At 45.2% G+C, this 16331-nt stretch overlaps 1 protein-coding gene and 1 pseudogene across 1 annotated transcript in view; both read left to right on the top strand.

Moving 5' to 3' along the window:
• The window catches only part of LOC100945842, a 5971-nt pseudogene extending 1476 nt beyond the window's left edge, over positions 1–4495 (top strand).
• Positions 1–16331, top strand: part of GABRG3 (gamma-aminobutyric acid type A receptor gamma3 subunit) — a 585376-nt gene that overhangs the window by 148121 nt on the left and 420924 nt on the right. The window lies entirely within an intron of this gene.

Genomic DNA, 16331 nt, shown 5'->3' with positions numbered 1-16331 from the left:
AGTTATTGCTTTAAAACATTCACATTCTACTCTTAGAAAGATTCACTTGTACCCCTATAAGGTAAACCTCAGAAGTGATCCCTCCAAACACCCTCCCTCCACCCATTCCCCCCTCCCTTCTCCCTCCCCCCTCCCCTCGTTTAATACTCTTGGGAAACAAACAAAACCCATGTGAGCTTAGGAATCAGAAGTTAGGAAAATCTGCTTCAGAAATCACAACCAGTGCCAGAATCAAGAACATTGCTTATTTTTCAAATGACAATGACATTATCAGTGAAGTGGCCCTGTGTCCAGCGTAGCCACCTAGACATGCCAGATTGCTGAGCAAGTTGCCGCAGTTTCCCACAAATGCCCACTGTGCCTACCTTTTGTGTGTCAGGAGTTCACAGTGTGTGCTGTGCTTTTTCCATGTCTGAGGATCACTGTGCCTCCAGTTTTGTGACTATTTTCCCTCTATTAACTTGTTTGCGTAAAGACTGCCACTCATTAGTGATGAAATCCTGATGGCTTTATGCTTAGTCTGACTCTGAGGAAATTTTTCACGTTCCTTCTGGTGGAGCTTAAATCTTTTAAGCAAGATCTACCCAAGTGAGCAGTTTCCAGTTGGGGAACGTTCAGAATTCATTTGTTTCCAGAATACAAAGAAATGTAGTACCCTGGAGCTCTGCGGCCCTGTGAGGGGTCCATTTGTCTCGTCTCTGCAGAAATGTTGTTTGACTCTCTGTTTGTTGCTATCTGTTCTATATTTTTTCATATTTTTCTCAGACAGTTTCAAGTGGTACAGTAAAGATGGAAGCCAGAGAAAACCTTGGGTCTTTGTTATTTGGAAAGTGGGGTGTAGATAGGAGTGAGGCTTGGCGGGGGGATTCCCTTTTCAGCTGTGTGTGCATAAAGTCACCTGTTACCAGATGGTTCTCTGGATTCACAGTAAGTTCCTCCCTTCCTGGGTGTAGCTGGATGTGCGGGGAAGAGTCTCTACAGTGGTCCTGGGGTATGTTAGGGCTCAACTGCCTTTGCAGGGACTCTGCCTGCCTGTGCGATCTGTAAGCACTCGGCTTCCCCAGGGGACAGTGGGCTCACTGTACTTGCTTTCCCTATAACAGAGCTAAAATGTTGGCTAGGCCCTGGGGACGGTGGCGATAGATGGAGCCTGTCTTCTGTGAACATACACTCTTTTCAAACAAACTTCACACTGTCAAAAGTTTGCAAAACATTTGATATAAAGAGGGAGTGGGTTTATACACTCAATAGCAAGTAGAAAAAATCAGACAATGGCTTGAATGAAAGGGAAAAAATGATATAGAACGAGAAGAGCAGCCGTGGAGTTCTTCCACATGGTTCCTGTCAGGGTGTTTAGGTGGTTGGTTTGTGTCCTGAGTGATGTACTGGCCTTTCCTTGTACCATAGTTTGCATCTGACTCCTTACAACTCACCAGCGACCCCACGTCCCTCAGCAAACCCTTGTTCCTTCCATACCCTCTCCCCAAACATGTCATCCCTAATCTCTTTACTCCGACTTGGATCCTGTTTCTAAGGTGAACCTACACCGATGTGTGTGTATAACCAGGGCAGCAGTTTGTTTGTTGCAATTTGTTCTAGCAATTTGCTTTCTAGTTGGTCCTCCCAGGTCCTAGACCCACTGGCTGGTGCTCTTACCATTCTCCTTGGACACCAGATTTGGGGTAATCAGTCTGTCGCCTGATAGTTGTTTTGATTCAGTATTTCAGGGTTGAAAAGTCCTCTCTCGCCTTGAGTGATACTTGCAGTAGGGAGGTTGGATGAACTTCGTGGAAGAGCCCCAGTTTCTGAGTTCATGATGTGGCACAGGACAGTTAAGTCCTGCAAGGTTGAAGGCCAAAATAAATAAATATCTTGCCGTCAGAAGTCAGGGCTAGAGATAGGCAAGCAGGCTCCCCGTGGGAGGGGTGGTTTGCTGAGAGCAGCCTTTCTGCATGAGGAGGGCCAGGGAGATGCCTGCCCAGCACAGGAGCTGGGGGTGTTGTCTGTAGACAATCTACAATCAACACACACACACACCCGCTGTCCCATGTCAGATCCTCAAAGCCCTTCCTGGTAGACATTATATGCCCTGGAGAGAGAAGCAGTGGGAGCTCCCTTCCCCCTGCAGACCTCTTGTTTGCTAGAGGTGATCTCCAGACCCCTCTTCTGCAGGTGCTTGTGTGTAAGAGTCGTTTCCCAATGCAGATGACGGGGGATACACAGATGAGGGAGGCTGCGCTACAGATATGTGGCCGGGCAAAGCGGTCACTCCGCCAGGATCAGGCAGATGTGAGGGCGACTGATCCACAGCTTTGTCTGAACAAACTGTGAATTCTCTTTGTTCTGTGCTGTAGACAGAGCCATCTGAGTGTATGTGCACATCCCATCCATATTTTTCTGGAGACAGTTGTGCTTTTTGTGTTATATAATATAGTGATGGCAAATGGTTATCCATTCACTGAATACATGGATTTTGAGTGACTGCTGTGCATCAGCATGCCTCTGAGTGCCCACTGGTAACCAGCAGTGCACGAGACAGCCATCCCAGCCCTCAGCGGTGATGAGTTCTGGGCATTTTAGGATCATTTCCTGCTCACACGAAACCAGAGTGAATTCCCAGGCTGCTGAGAGCCAGCACAGCAGAGCATTTCTGCTCTGATGTGTGGTCGGCGTAACTGGGGAGAAACCAGCACCGGTGAGAGTTGGCGGTGACTAGAGAGTGCTGGGATGGGGTGTCGGGAGGTGGAGTGGGACGGAGGAGCCGGGGATGCAGATTCCAAGGCACTGTCACACCTGGCCTCTGGGGACAGTCCCTAGTGAGTGTGCCATCCATGGTCCCTCTCAGCGATTTGTAGGCCTCGAGCTCTTTGCTGGTGTGCAGGCAGGGACCTGGGAAGTGGGGGTGGCTGGGCCTGAAGTAACTCCCTTCCACTCGCCAGCCTTGGTAGGTTCCTGTTCAGAGGTGTACAGTGTGTGTCAGAGTTGGAGACTGTAAAATGCCATGGACCTGGGCAGTTACTCTTAAATACCAAAGATTCTGGCAGTCAAATCCAGGTTTCCCTGGGCTATATTTTTGTTTGTTTGTTTGTTTTTTCTGAATGATGTTTTAAAAGCAGGTACCAAGGTGTCAGACCAAGCTTTTAATCTGAACCAGCCAGGGGAAAGCTAGTGGCTTCAGGCATGGAGGCTCCGGGTCTGCACAGTGGAGGTGACGATTCCCAACATGGTCCTAAGGGCTGAGGGAGATGCCCAGAGGGGTGGTCTGCTGAGAGGCTGGTGCACGGAGGAGCACCTTGTTGGGGTCCCACTCTGAGAGCAGCAAACACTGAGACCTATGGAAACTGGTGGCCATCTACTAAAAAAATATAGAGTTAGAAGTGATGGTAAAGAAAAACGAGACATAGAGTAGAATTAGAAGTGGGAGCTCAGAATATGCTGCCTCTGCCTGCCTTCAGGAAAGAGAGAAAAAAATACTTGGGAAAATTATATCTGGCAGAGCGCTTTGTCTTAAGAAATTTGTCAAACTCAACAGATTGAAGGTTAATACCTTAAGAGTTAAGGTATGAACTCTGATCAGAAATACGGACAGACTTCTTAGATTTGGAGGAGGCATACCTGGTTTGGGCCAAGGGCCACCTATGGATGCTCCTGCCGTGGACACAGCAGAACAAGTCTCTATCTCTTCACTGGCACTGTTAAAAATGTTAAAACATGGCTGTGCTGGAGTTCCAATGGAAGTTATGGGTCTGATGCTTGGAGAATTTGTTGGTGATTACACGGTCAAAGTGATTGATGGGTTTGCCATGCCACAGTCAGGAACAGGTGTCAGTGTAGAGGCAGTTGATCCAGTGTTCCAAGCCAAGAAGTTAGATAATTTGTAGCAGACAGGGAGGCCTGAGATGGTTGTTGGTTGGTATCACAGTCACCCTGGCTTTGGTTGTTGGCTTTATGGTGTGGATATCAGCACTCAGCAGAGCTTTGAAGCCTTGTCAGAGAGAGCTGTGGCAGTGGTTGTGGATCCTATTCAGAGTGTAAAAGGAAAAGTTGTTATTGATGCCTTCAGATTGATCAATGCTAATATGATGGTCTTAGGACATGAACCCAGACAACTTCAAATCTGGGTCACTTAAACAGCCAAATTCATGGACTAAATGGACATTATTACTCCATTACTATTAACTATCGGAAAAATGAACTGGAACAGAAGATGTTGCTGAATTTGCACAATGAGAGTTGGATGGAAGGTTCGACAGGTCAGGACTATAGTGAACATTGTAAACACAACGAATCAGTGGTAAAAGAGATGTTGGAATTAGCCAAGAATTATAGTAAGGCTGTAGAAGAAGAAGATAAGATGACACCTGAACAGCTGGCAATAAAGAATGTTGGCAAGTAGGACCCCAAACGTCATTTGGAGGAACATTTGGATGTACTTATGACTTCAAATATTGTCCAGTGTTTAGCAGCCATGTTGGATACTGTTGTGTTTAAATAAAGCAACCCAAAAGCTATTAGTGATACTTTCAGTGTCTATTCCTCTGTTCCTAATGCTCAAAACCAAGGGACCTCTGAAGGTGTATTTGGTTAAATGTACGACATCTGGCATCATTTGCAGCACTGTAACACCTTCAGTCTCAGTTGTGTAATTATTTCTGTTTCTTTGGTCAAGGTCTTTGCATATTCCAAAGTTGTGCAAGAATACATCAAAGTGGACAAATTTTGTTAAGATCCCATTTCATATTTGAAAAAAATCAGTAGCACGAATATATTTTGATTGTTGCTTACAAAATAAAATACATTTACAATCTTAAAAAAAAGTGGGAGCTCAGGGGTCCATTGCCTATGGTGGGATTCTGGCAATGGCACCAGTGTTTGCTCCACTCTGCTTTTATTGGAGTCTATTTGCCCAGAGGGTAAGATGAGGGAGGGAACAAAGGCATCAGCAGTTTATTGGATTGATCAAATCAGCTCCTGTCGTTGTTATCAGTAACCTTAAGGTTGGCCTTCAGTAACCTGAAATCTGAACCTTGAATTGGGAGAGCCTCCTGCTTGAGGTCACACACACAGATTTCTAGGGGGGTGTTAAGCTCCACTAGTTCTCTGTGGAGTAAAACGCCAGGAGTGTTAATCTCCTCTGAGGGATGGGTGGGAGGGGCATTTTCCTCCCAACCCTGCCACAGAGGATTTTCCTCTGCGATAAGGGATATAGGTTCTTCTGCCCATATCTCAGAGACTCCCTTGGTCTCTGCCCCAGGCAAATACAAATCTCCACAATGGGTGTCTGCTTTGCGTGTTTAATGGGCAGGAAACGCCGTAGAAGATGTATCTTTTCTAGGACTTGCCATAGCCTCTTCTATGACCATTACTCTCCTCAGAGTGCTCACAGACCCAGCAGGGCATTTGTAAGCTGTATCCCCAACAGGCTAGAATTTCAGAAAAGGCAAGAAACTTGCTGGCAATGACTAACTTAAATGTGAACTAGCTGACTTTTCTTTGTTCTGACTCACTCAGCTTAGTTTTTAGTTTTCCTTTTTTTCTGCGGGTGCTTTTCTTTGCCAAGAATGGGATCTTCAGTCCCCATTCTCCCAGCACACCCCCATACGGCTGCTCAGGGAAGAGCTTCCTGCTGACCCCAGTGCTGTGCTGACTGTGTGAATAGAAAGGGGATCCACTGGGGCCAGCAGCCTGGAGACACATGGCCTAAGGAGCAGGATGTCCATGTGGTCGGCCTGCTGGCTCAGGGGGCTAATGGACAACTAACATTTACTGGAAAACCACAAAACCATTCTTTGTTAGCTGAAGTCGTCATCTTAGGTGGAGGCCAGGTTTGATAGAGCAAAAACAACAGCAAGAAAATAAAACTTTCATGTTTATGATTGATTTAGTTTTAGTTTTCTTTTTTTTTTTTTTGAGGCAGAGCCTCAAGCTATTCCCCTGGGTGAAGTGCTGTGGCATCACAGCTCACAGCAACCCCCAACTCCTGGGCTCAAGCGAGTCTCCTGCCTCAGCCTCCCAAGTAGCTGGGACCACAGGCGCCCACCACAACGCCCAGCTGTGTTTTGGTTGCAGCCGTCATTGTTGTTTGGCGGGCTGGGCTGGATTAGAACCCGCCAGCTCAGGTGTATGTGGCTGGAGCCTTAGCCACTTGAGCCACAAGTGCCGAGCCTCAGTTTTAGCTTTCAATGAAAAATGATCAGTTTATGTTAGAGAAAAGAGCCTTAGGTGGTCATTCTCTTCACATCCTTGATTTTAATTTGTAACGTTTTACAGATGACTGTTTCTCCCCCATTTTCCCCCCTTGCTGCCAAGCAGAGGAGAATGAGGACAGCGGCAAACATGCTGCCCTTTCTAATACCAATCTGATCATGTCACTGTGTTTCAGTCTCCTAATAAGATATTGAAAAGTTATCTTATTCTCCTGGGGCCATAGAAAGAGTGGAGAAGAGGAAGTAAAACAAAACGCTAGGGTTGGTTCTGCGGCTTACATGTAGCTCTCAGCCACAGGATGCTGACATGAGACCTGAGGGAAGTGAGCTGTGCGCATCACGTCCCCAGAGTGAGCGCCTGGGAGTCGGAGAGCTGACTGGCCGCTGGGCCCTCAGGTCCAGACTCCAGGGTTTCATCCACCACATTTGCACATCTAATTAGCAAAAGTGAGATTTTTTTTTGAAGGACTTGATGGAAATGGCTCTGGACCCTGTCAAACTGTTGCAATGCATTTTCTTTGCTCTCTGAAGCATTTATTCTGTTCTTCTGTATGTATTAAAACAAACATTTTCATTTCAAAAGTAACGCAGAACATAGGCTCCCAATCGAAAAATAAGTAGAAAGGGGAGATATGTGGGTTATGCAAGAGAGAGTGTCCCCGTGTGTGACTCCCCACACCGTCATTTTCAGGTGTACCATCAGACAGTTTTGATATATGCGTTTGGTATGCTTGTGTTTGTGCATGTGACTTTACAACATTCTCAGAGGGATTTCCTAAGTACGGTCTGTCATTCCCATATTCTATGCCAGGCACTTTACCCTTCTGAGTTCCTGACTCTTGTCTGGGAAGCACTGTAACAAAAAGAAGCATATTCATGAGTATATTTCATATATGCACAGAAGATCCTCAGGGAATTAGTCCTCCTCAAAGAGGTGGCTTAGTCATACAAGATCCAGCTTCTACGATATTTTCACAAAGAACAGTACAGTTTTAGAGAAGAGACAAGAGAAAAAAATGCACTTGACTTTATAGGGCAGGCGAATTGTAGGAAGGAAAATGAGTGGGAACTAGTGGTAGGTGGAGGTGAGTAATGTCTGTGTTGACTCCTGATGGGAAAGGTGAGAAGGGGCCATGTTGTCTTCCATGGTTAACCTTATATCTCCTGGGTAGAGAGGGACGAGGGACACATTTGTAAATTTATGTCCTGCTTTTAGGCAAATAGGGAAAGAGAGGAGAGCTTTTTTGTATCTGATTTTGCTCAGTTGCCATTAGCTCAAGTGGCATGATTTGGGGGTGACATCTGATTTTCTGCAACAAGTGACTGGAAATATGGATATGGTCATTGCTCACATGAAGCTTATACACTGGTGAAGGAGAGAGCATTTATTTTTTAAGGTAACACCAGACACAGTAATGGAGAAAATATATAAATTTTGTGTTAACTAATCTTACAATGGTTGATAAAATTCACCAGTGAAACCACAGATGTATTTTGAGGGACTTCTAAATTATGGATCCAGTTTATGTAATGCATATAGGAGTATACGGGTCGTCTGTCTAATGTAGGGTGAATTCAGGTGGGTCGTCTGTCTAATGTAGGTTGAATTCAGGCATGCCGTGGATTTTGTGATTTGTGTCTTGAGGTTTATTATTTGCATGGATTTGAAGAACCCGTTTTTTTGTTTCTTTTATTTGTTCCTATTGTTTTTCCATTGTCAGTTTTATTGATTTCTGCTCTTACATTTATTAATGCCTTCCTTTTACTTGGTTTGGGTTTACTTTGCTCTGTTGTCCACATTTCTTGACATAGAAATTTAGATTACTGATTTGAGGCCTTCTTCTGTAATTTACGCATTCAGTGCTATAAATCTTCCTCCCAGCGTGGCTTTATCTGCACCTCACTTATTTTGATACATTATATTTTCATGTTCGTTCAGTTCCGTGTGCCTTTTAAATTCCCCTCTGTCTATTCCCTTTATCCATAGAGTATTTAGAAGTATATTCTTTCATTTCTATGTGTTTAGGGATTTTTTCCTTGTCTCTTTTTGAATTTCTCTTTTGATTTTTCTTACGGTCAGAGAACAAACTAAATGTGTTTTTAATTACTTTAAATTTCTTGATGTTATTTTACATCCTAGGATATGGAAAATGCTGGTAAATATTTCAAAGACATTAAGAAAAATATTTGTTCTGCTGCTAGATGGAGTTTTCTATCTGTGTCACTTAGATTCTGTTGGTGGAACATGTTGGTCAGTTCTTCTGTCTCTGATGATTTTCTGTCTTACAGTTCCACCGCTTGCTTGTGTTTTGAAGTTCCTAGTGATAACTGTAAATTCTTGGATTTCTCTTCCAAGGCTATTACCTTTTACTTCACATATTTGGATGCTTTGTTTAGGGCATACATATTTGAGATTGTTATGTCTTCCTGGTAGGATAATCTTTTTATCATTATTATTTTTTTTTTTTCGAAAAAGGCTGTACCTTCATTTTAGATAGGAATCTGTCCAGTAAATTCACAGCTAGAGAGAATGACTCCGTGTCCAAGCCAAAGAATTGAGTTAGACTAAGAAGATCTTTCACTTCAAAGTCCCCGAGTCTGACTGTCATTCTGAAGCCATTATCTTGTGCAGATTCAATTAGTCTCAAGCGGCAGACCGTTGGCTGACATCTAGACTCCTGGTCCAACAGGGTGTTCAGCTGGAGTAGCAGATTCTGAGCGTCAGTTGTTGTCAATACCTCATTCATCTTCATAGTGCCTGCAGCTCCTCAGCGGTCACCACCCTGTCCGGGCCTGCTCTCACCTCACCCCACCATCAGATCTGAGAGGCCCACGAGGCAAGGGGACTCACAGGCAAGAGAAGAGAGGCCCATGGAGGGGGAGCCGTCCTGGGTGGAGATCTCTGCACCACTGCAGAGATCACCCGGCCCTCGTCAGGGTCAGCTTGGAGCCCTCTTATTATTTAACTTACTCTGATGTTATGAATTTTTTTTCTATAAAGTCTACTTTATGAGGAATTAATGTGGACATTCCTGCTTTTTCTGAAAATTAATTTTGTATCTTTTTCCATGCTGTACTTTTAACCTACCTATGTTGTTGAATTTGAAATGAATTTCTTATAGATAATATATAGATGGATCATATTGTACTTTTAATCTGGTCTTTAAAATGTGTCTAAACCCTTTATATTTATGTTGATATTAATATATTTATGTCTGCCCTTGTCATATTTTCTGTTTCTTTGGTCTCTCATTTCTCTGTTTCTCTGTACTTACCTGAATGTGGATTACTTGAACATTTTTTAGGATTTCATCTTGATTTATGCATACTATTTCCGAATATAGTGTTTTGTATGGTTTTTGTCATGGTTACTGTAAAATTGCAATATTCATAAATAACTTATCACAGTTTTGATGTTTTACCACATTGAGTAAAGTGCAGAAACTCCACTTCTATGTAGTTACCTAGACACCTCCTTAGTTGTTAAATATAATTGTCTTAGGTATTTTCTGTATATACATTGAGTACCACGTAGCATGGTGTTATGATTCAACTTTCAAACTTTAAAAGACTCATGAGAAAATGGATTGCCAATTATATTTTTATCTTTATTCTCATCCATTCGTATTTCTTCTTTCTTTTCTGAAGTTCAAAACTGTCTTTGATTTTCATTTCCTTTTAGTTTAGAGAACTTCCTTTAGCCATTTTAAAGGAATATTTGCTGACCACAACATGCCTATTTTTTTTTTTGTTTTGTTTTGTCTGAGATTATTTTTATTTATCTTCTATTTCTGGGGTATTTCCACTAGCTGTAGAATTCTCAGCTGATGGCTTTTTCATTTAGCACTTCAAACATGTATGATTTCCTTCTAGAATTCATAGTTTCAGATGAGAAGTCTGTTATAATTTGCATTAGTTTTTACCTATACACAATATGCCATTTCTCTCTGCTTTGAAGATTTCTCACTTTATTCTTTATGATTCATTTCTGGTTATGGATTTCTTTGAGTTTATTGTATTTGGAGTTCACTTGGCCTCTTGAATCTGCAGAAGTTTTCAGGTATTATGTTGTCCAATACTTTTAAAAATCCACTTTGTCTGTTTTCTCTTGAGACTGACAATGTGAAGATCGATCATTTTGCAATTGTCACATAGTTCCCTGGGACTACGTTCATTTATTTATTCATTTTAGAATCTATTTTCCTATTGTTTAGATTAGGCAGACTTCTAACAACCTTTTCCCAGTTAGGCAGAGTTTAGCTAATGGTACCATCAATCTACTATTGAGCCCAATCTAGTGAACTTTTAGTTTTCTTTATTTCGCTTTACTAAAATTTTGATTTATATTCTAAGCTTTTTCTCTGTTTTTAAAAAATTTCTTTCAAAAGAATTTATAATTGCTTGTTGAAGCATCTTTATGACGGCTGCTTTAAAATCCTCGACAGACAACCCAGCATCTGTGTCATCTTGATGCTGGCATCTGCTGATCATCTTTTCTTGTCTATCTTGCGGTTTTCTGGTTCTTGGTATGATGAGTAGTTCTATTCTAGCCTGAAACTTTTGGATATTATCTCCTCATGAGGCCCTGGATCCTCTTTAATCTTCAGTAGGTAGCCCCTGTGGAGTTGGGCAGGCCACATGGCAGCATATGTTCAAGTCCCGTCGGCCCTGCTCATGCCTCCCTGGCAAGAGCAAAGCCACTAACCCCAGCCCTCATTGCAGATGGTTGGGATGGAATTTCATCTCTATCTTTTTGGGTTTTTTGCAGTTTTTGGCCAGGGCTGGGCTTGAACCCACCACCTCTGGCATATGGGGCCAGTGCCCTACTCCTTTGAGCCACAGGTGCCGCCCTGGAATTTCAGCTTTCTTAGCCCTGTTTATACATTCCTAGTCAGCTCTTCTGTCTGATTTTTCTCTTCTTATGAATAGTACCCTATTCTCTATACCTGTGGTAAACATCCTTAATGTCTGACCTGTCACCGAGACCTCCCCTCCCAGAACCCTCCTGTCACTGCTGTCCTTCCTTGGGCCCCACTGCTTCTGCCCAACTGGTGTCCGCCCAGGCTGTGCTCAGTGGGAGGCACCAGGAGCTCCCTGCACGGCTTAGCTCATTGCTAGAAGCACAGTGCATCCCCCCCACTTGCCATTTCATTGTTTAAAATGCTACAGCGCCTTCCTGGGTCCTCTTAAATTATGTATACTCTCCTCCCCAGGGAATTAAAGACTCGTGTTTCTGGAATGTGCTCCAGCTTGCCTCTCTACCATCTCCTTTTTTAAAAATGTAAGTCTCACAGGTCAGTGTATTCATAAGAAGACCTGATTATTTACTTTAATAACACTTGCTGACTCCTCTGTGCCAGGCACTGTGTCACATCCTACAAGCCTCATCTCATCAATTCTCTCAATAACCTAGTGAGACACAGAGGCACATGAAGAGGTTAAGACAGGCTCCAGTGGTGTCAGCCATGGATACACATCCTGGCTCAGCTCCTCTGCTGGGGTCCTTGGCAATCTGATTGTGTTGCAGGAAAACCGCAAATTAGACACATACACCAACAATACAGAGGAAGAGACCTTTCATTGCAGAGAACTCAGGTGCCTCATGGCGTGAAATGCTGCTGAGTTCCAGGGAAACAGCTTTTTCCCAACCCTTCTACACTTTTTTCTTCAGCTCAGTATCAGCTGCAATGAGTTAGAACAAAGGGTACAAGGAGTTAATGATTATATTTCTCAGGAAACCAGGATGCTGTTATCTCTTACATGGTATTTTTTCCAAGGTTATTTCAGCTCAGTGTAAAGTTTGTCCTTATCTTTAGAGGAGGAGTTTTTCCTCTTAAGGTAGCTGCTGCTTTCTCAGGATCACTAAGAAGTATGAGATTTATTTCTCCTTCATTTGAAGCCCCACGGAGGGTGACCTGTGAGAGCTCTCAGGAGGTGCTGAGCACAGCAGTTAGATGAGTGAAGGACGCAGTTGCTGTTACTGGTTTTTGGTGTTCAGGCCACAGTTTAGAGTGAGGTCCGGGGAGCTGGAATGAGTAGCCCAGGAGCACACAGCTCTTGTGTGAGGACAGGTTCATGTCAGAAGCACAGACTGGGCGAAGGCGGGGTGGGGTGGAGGGGTGAGGCGGGGCGGGGTGGAGGGTCACCCTTCTGATTTCCCCATGTATCTCTTTGTGCTCTGATGATTTGAATTACTACTTGTTGACGTTACAGTAGGTTCATCAGTGTATCAAATGCATTTTTGATTTCTAACATGTTTGATTTATGACAGAATTAATCGGGAAATAACTTCATAAAGTCAAGAAACATCTGTACTTACATGCAAACTCTTTGAAAGACTGAAATGATATTCCACTTAAAATTCATTTATCTTCTGCCCTCAACAGCTTTCACTATGAAACTTGTCTCTGTGCATCAGTGTCTGAGTCCCCGGAAGAGGCTGGCAGCCACTCTCTTCTTTTTTTTTTATCTTTTTGACACAGAGTCTCACTCGATGTCACCCTCTGTAGAGTACTATGATGTCATAGCTCACAGCAAGCTCAAACTCCTGGGCTCAAGCTATCCTCCTGCCTCTGCCTCCCGGGTAGCTGGGACTATAGGTGCCTGCCACATACCCAACTAGGTTTTCTATTTTTAGTAGAGGTGGGCGCTTGCTCTTGCTCAGGCTGGTCTTGAACTCCTGAGTTCAAACAATACACCCACCTGGCCTCCCAGAGGGCTAGGATTATAGGGGTGAGCTACTGCGCCAGGCCTTCTCTTTCCTTTAATTGCTGTTTTCTTCAAATGTGTGTTTACTTGATTTTTAATGCCGGGGGATGAGGAGGCCACTATGTGTGCCTAGAGAGAGGGGCAGTGGCAGCCCCCCCACCCCCCCACAGTGACACCCTCCTGGCGTTCAGGTGTTGGACCCTGGCTCACGGGGTCCAGTAGGTATAGAGCTACACCCCAAGAATCAGTCACCACACTCAGTCGATGCAAAATGCAAGAGGTGTTTATTCTGGTGCGCCAGGGTCCCTCAGCCGCGCGGAGAGGCCACCTCTGTTCGGAAAGGAACCTCGAAAAGCTGTTACAGGCTGCTTATATTTCACAGAGTAAACTGCCAAAACAGGGGGGTAAACTGACAAAACGGGAGAGAAGAGCAGGCAAACTGCCGACTCGGGGGAGGGGAATGGGATGCCGTTGGGGAGGGGGCGTTGGAGGGAGTCTGTTGGGGATCTGAGGACACAGGGGAAGGAAGCAGGGGAGGGGTCTGCAGGGGAAGCAGGAGAAGCCGTGTCTAGGAGGTCTCGGTCTAGGGGTATTTAATCAAGGGAAACAAGGGAGGGGTGTTTCAGGAGGTCTCTTGATCTCTTCACAGGTGGTGTCCAGAGGAGCACATAGGAGTGAACAACCCATTTGTATTTTGTGTAAACTGTCTCAGCAGAAAGGATTAAGCATAAATGGAAGCAAAGGGTATTGGGCTAAAAGACCAGGTGTTGGCACACTGCTTTGTTTTTGATTGTGTTCTTGGCATAGCCATATATTAGTCTGGTCCTGGAGGTGATACACTTTTATTTTAAAGTGAATTATTTTTGGCCAGGCATGGTGGCTCATGCCTGTAATCCTAGCACTCCGGGAGGCCGAGGCAGGTAGATAGCCTGAGCTCAGAAGTTCAAGACCAGGCTGAGCCACAGCGAGACCTCATCTCTAAAAATAGCTGGGCATTGTGGTGGGTGCCTGTAGTCCCAGCTACTCAGGATGCTGAGGTAAGAGAATTGCTTAAGCCTAAGAATTTTAGATTGCTGTGAGCTAGGATATCATGGCACTCTACTCAGGGTGACAGAGTGAAATTCTGTCTTTAAAAAAAAAAAAAAGGAATTTATTTCTACTGCAGTGAGGTAAGATTTTTCCAGAACAATTGTCAATGCCAGGATTGACCTGACACCCATCTGCTGGGCTGGGGCTTGGGTGGTAGAGAACGCTCCCTGAGGGGAGCATGAGGACTCCAGCTCCAAGTGAGAGTCCTGCCCCTTAAATTTCGTGGCCGGTTTGTCCTTTGTTTTCTCTTTCTCTCCCCTCCCCTCCCTCCCTTACTTTGTCCTTCTGGTCCTTTCTCTTCACACCAAGGCTCTCCCTCTTGCCAACAAAAGTCAGACAAAGCAGCAAATGGGGTGAGTGTTTCCTGGCTGCTCTGTGGCCCCTTAAGTAGGAAGGTGCCAGGGTATGGCCCCATGCTGTGCTGGCCACCCTGGCCATCAGGGTCAGTCTCCTGGACATTAGCACGGGTGTAGCTTTGGTGTTCACATCAATCCTGTGGCTACGATCAGGTCTGCGACCGGGGCTGGAATCTGTTCACTCCAAAAATGCGCATTTGCTCCTTTGTGGGAATTTTCACATGAAATAAATGAAAACATCACTTATGCTTCTCCGAGGTGGGCCTGTGAGTGAAGAGCTCAGCTGTCTTTGCTATGTGTCAGGTGCGTCTCCTCACCTGTGCACATGCAGGGACAGCCCCTCCTCTAGGGAGCTCAGCAGCTGCCAAGGAAAGGGGAAGGAGTGACCCTGGTCAGCTCTTATGGAGTGGGGGCGGTCCACAGTTTTCTGTAAAGGCTGGACAGTACATCCTTGAGATTCCGTAGAGTGGAGGGTCTCATGGCCGTCAGCAGTGAGAGTGGTGGGGCTCCGAGGTGATGATGTGCGTGGTGATTCCCAACATTTCCTCATAGAAACTGGCCTTGGATGCACTGGAGCCCCATGTGCTACGCCCTCGGGCCGCCTCTTCCCCCCACAGAATTCCTCATCTAAGGCTTCAAGGTTTGCTTCACTGTAAGTTCTCATTAGCGTTGTCTACCTTCCCGCCCTCTTCTAGCTGTCTCCAACTTCTCAGCTCATGCATACTTCATCAGACACTGAGCACGGCGTACCCTACACTGAACACAGATGCTTAGCCACCTCCACACATCCCCTGGAATAAGGCCCATTAGTCCAAACACAGAGGAGGAGGGGGAAGAAATAGAGCAGAATATTTGTCTTTAGCCCTGTCCGCTTGGCTGATTGCATCTGCTTTGATTCTCAAGAGGAGTTGTAAAAGAAATCCTTCTCCGTGGAGCACCTGTTGGGTGCCTGGCCATGTGCTGAGGCGCCAGGATGGGCAGCTGCAGGGCACAGCTGCTGTCCCTCAAATGTGGGCAGGTCAGGGAGAGATTCAGACATTCTCGGTGGAGTAGAACACGGGAGGTCAGCAGGCACAGCTCAAGGTGGGAAGCAGGGAGTGAGCATTTCACCAGCTGGTATGTGTGAGACAGAAGAAATTGCTGCTATGCTGAGAAGTAATAGAAGTTTCCTTAAGGGAGTGTGATACTTAAACTTTGAGAGATGGAAGAGGTGGGCCCTCTGAGAGCCCCTGTCTGTAGTTTGTGAGTGTGTGTGTGTGTGTGTCCTGTTGGCAGCTGGTTCTGGCCAAGCAACTTGGCATTTAGGCCATGGAGAACACAGTCTTCTGTCCTTTTTGTCTGTTTTGTTTTTCAGAGACAGGGTCTTGCTCTGTTTGTTACCCAGGCTAAGGTATAGTGCTGTGATCACAGCCCACTGCAGCCTTGAACTCCTGGGCTCATGTGATCCTCCTGCCTCAGCCTCCACATGATCCTCTTCATGTGATCCTCCTGCCTCAGCCTCCACATGATCCTCCTCATGTGATCCTCCTGCCTCAGCCTCCACATGCTCCTCCTCATGTGATCCTCCTCCCTCAGCCTCCACATGCTCCTCCTCACGTGATCCTCCTGCCTCAGCCTCCACATGATCCTCCTTATGTGATCCTCCTGCCTCAGCCTCCACATGATCCTCCTCCCTCAGCCTCCACATGCTCCTCCTCCCTCAGCCTCCACATGCTCCTCCTCATGTGATCCTCCTGCACCTCGGGCATTCACCACCACACCTGATCTTGAACTGCTGGGCTCAAGTGATTCTTCTGTCTCAGCCTCCCAAAGTGCTGGGACCATAGGCTTGAGCCAGAACACCCAGCCTCTTTTGTCTTTTTTTGTTCACAGGCATTATCCTACCAACTGTTATCGTGCTCGGCATATAATAGATGTGCTGAGTATTTGTTGGGTGAATGAATGAATACTGCTCAGGAGCAGGACTAAATCC

The sequence above is a fragment of the Otolemur garnettii genome, unplaced genomic scaffold, assembly GCF_000181295.1.
Source record: "Otolemur garnettii isolate 467f Iridium unplaced genomic scaffold, OtoGar3 scaffold00170, whole genome shotgun sequence".
Lineage (NCBI taxonomy): Eukaryota > Metazoa > Chordata > Mammalia > Primates > Galagidae > Otolemur > Otolemur garnettii.
This window is presented reverse-complemented; position numbering and strand designations above follow the sequence as displayed.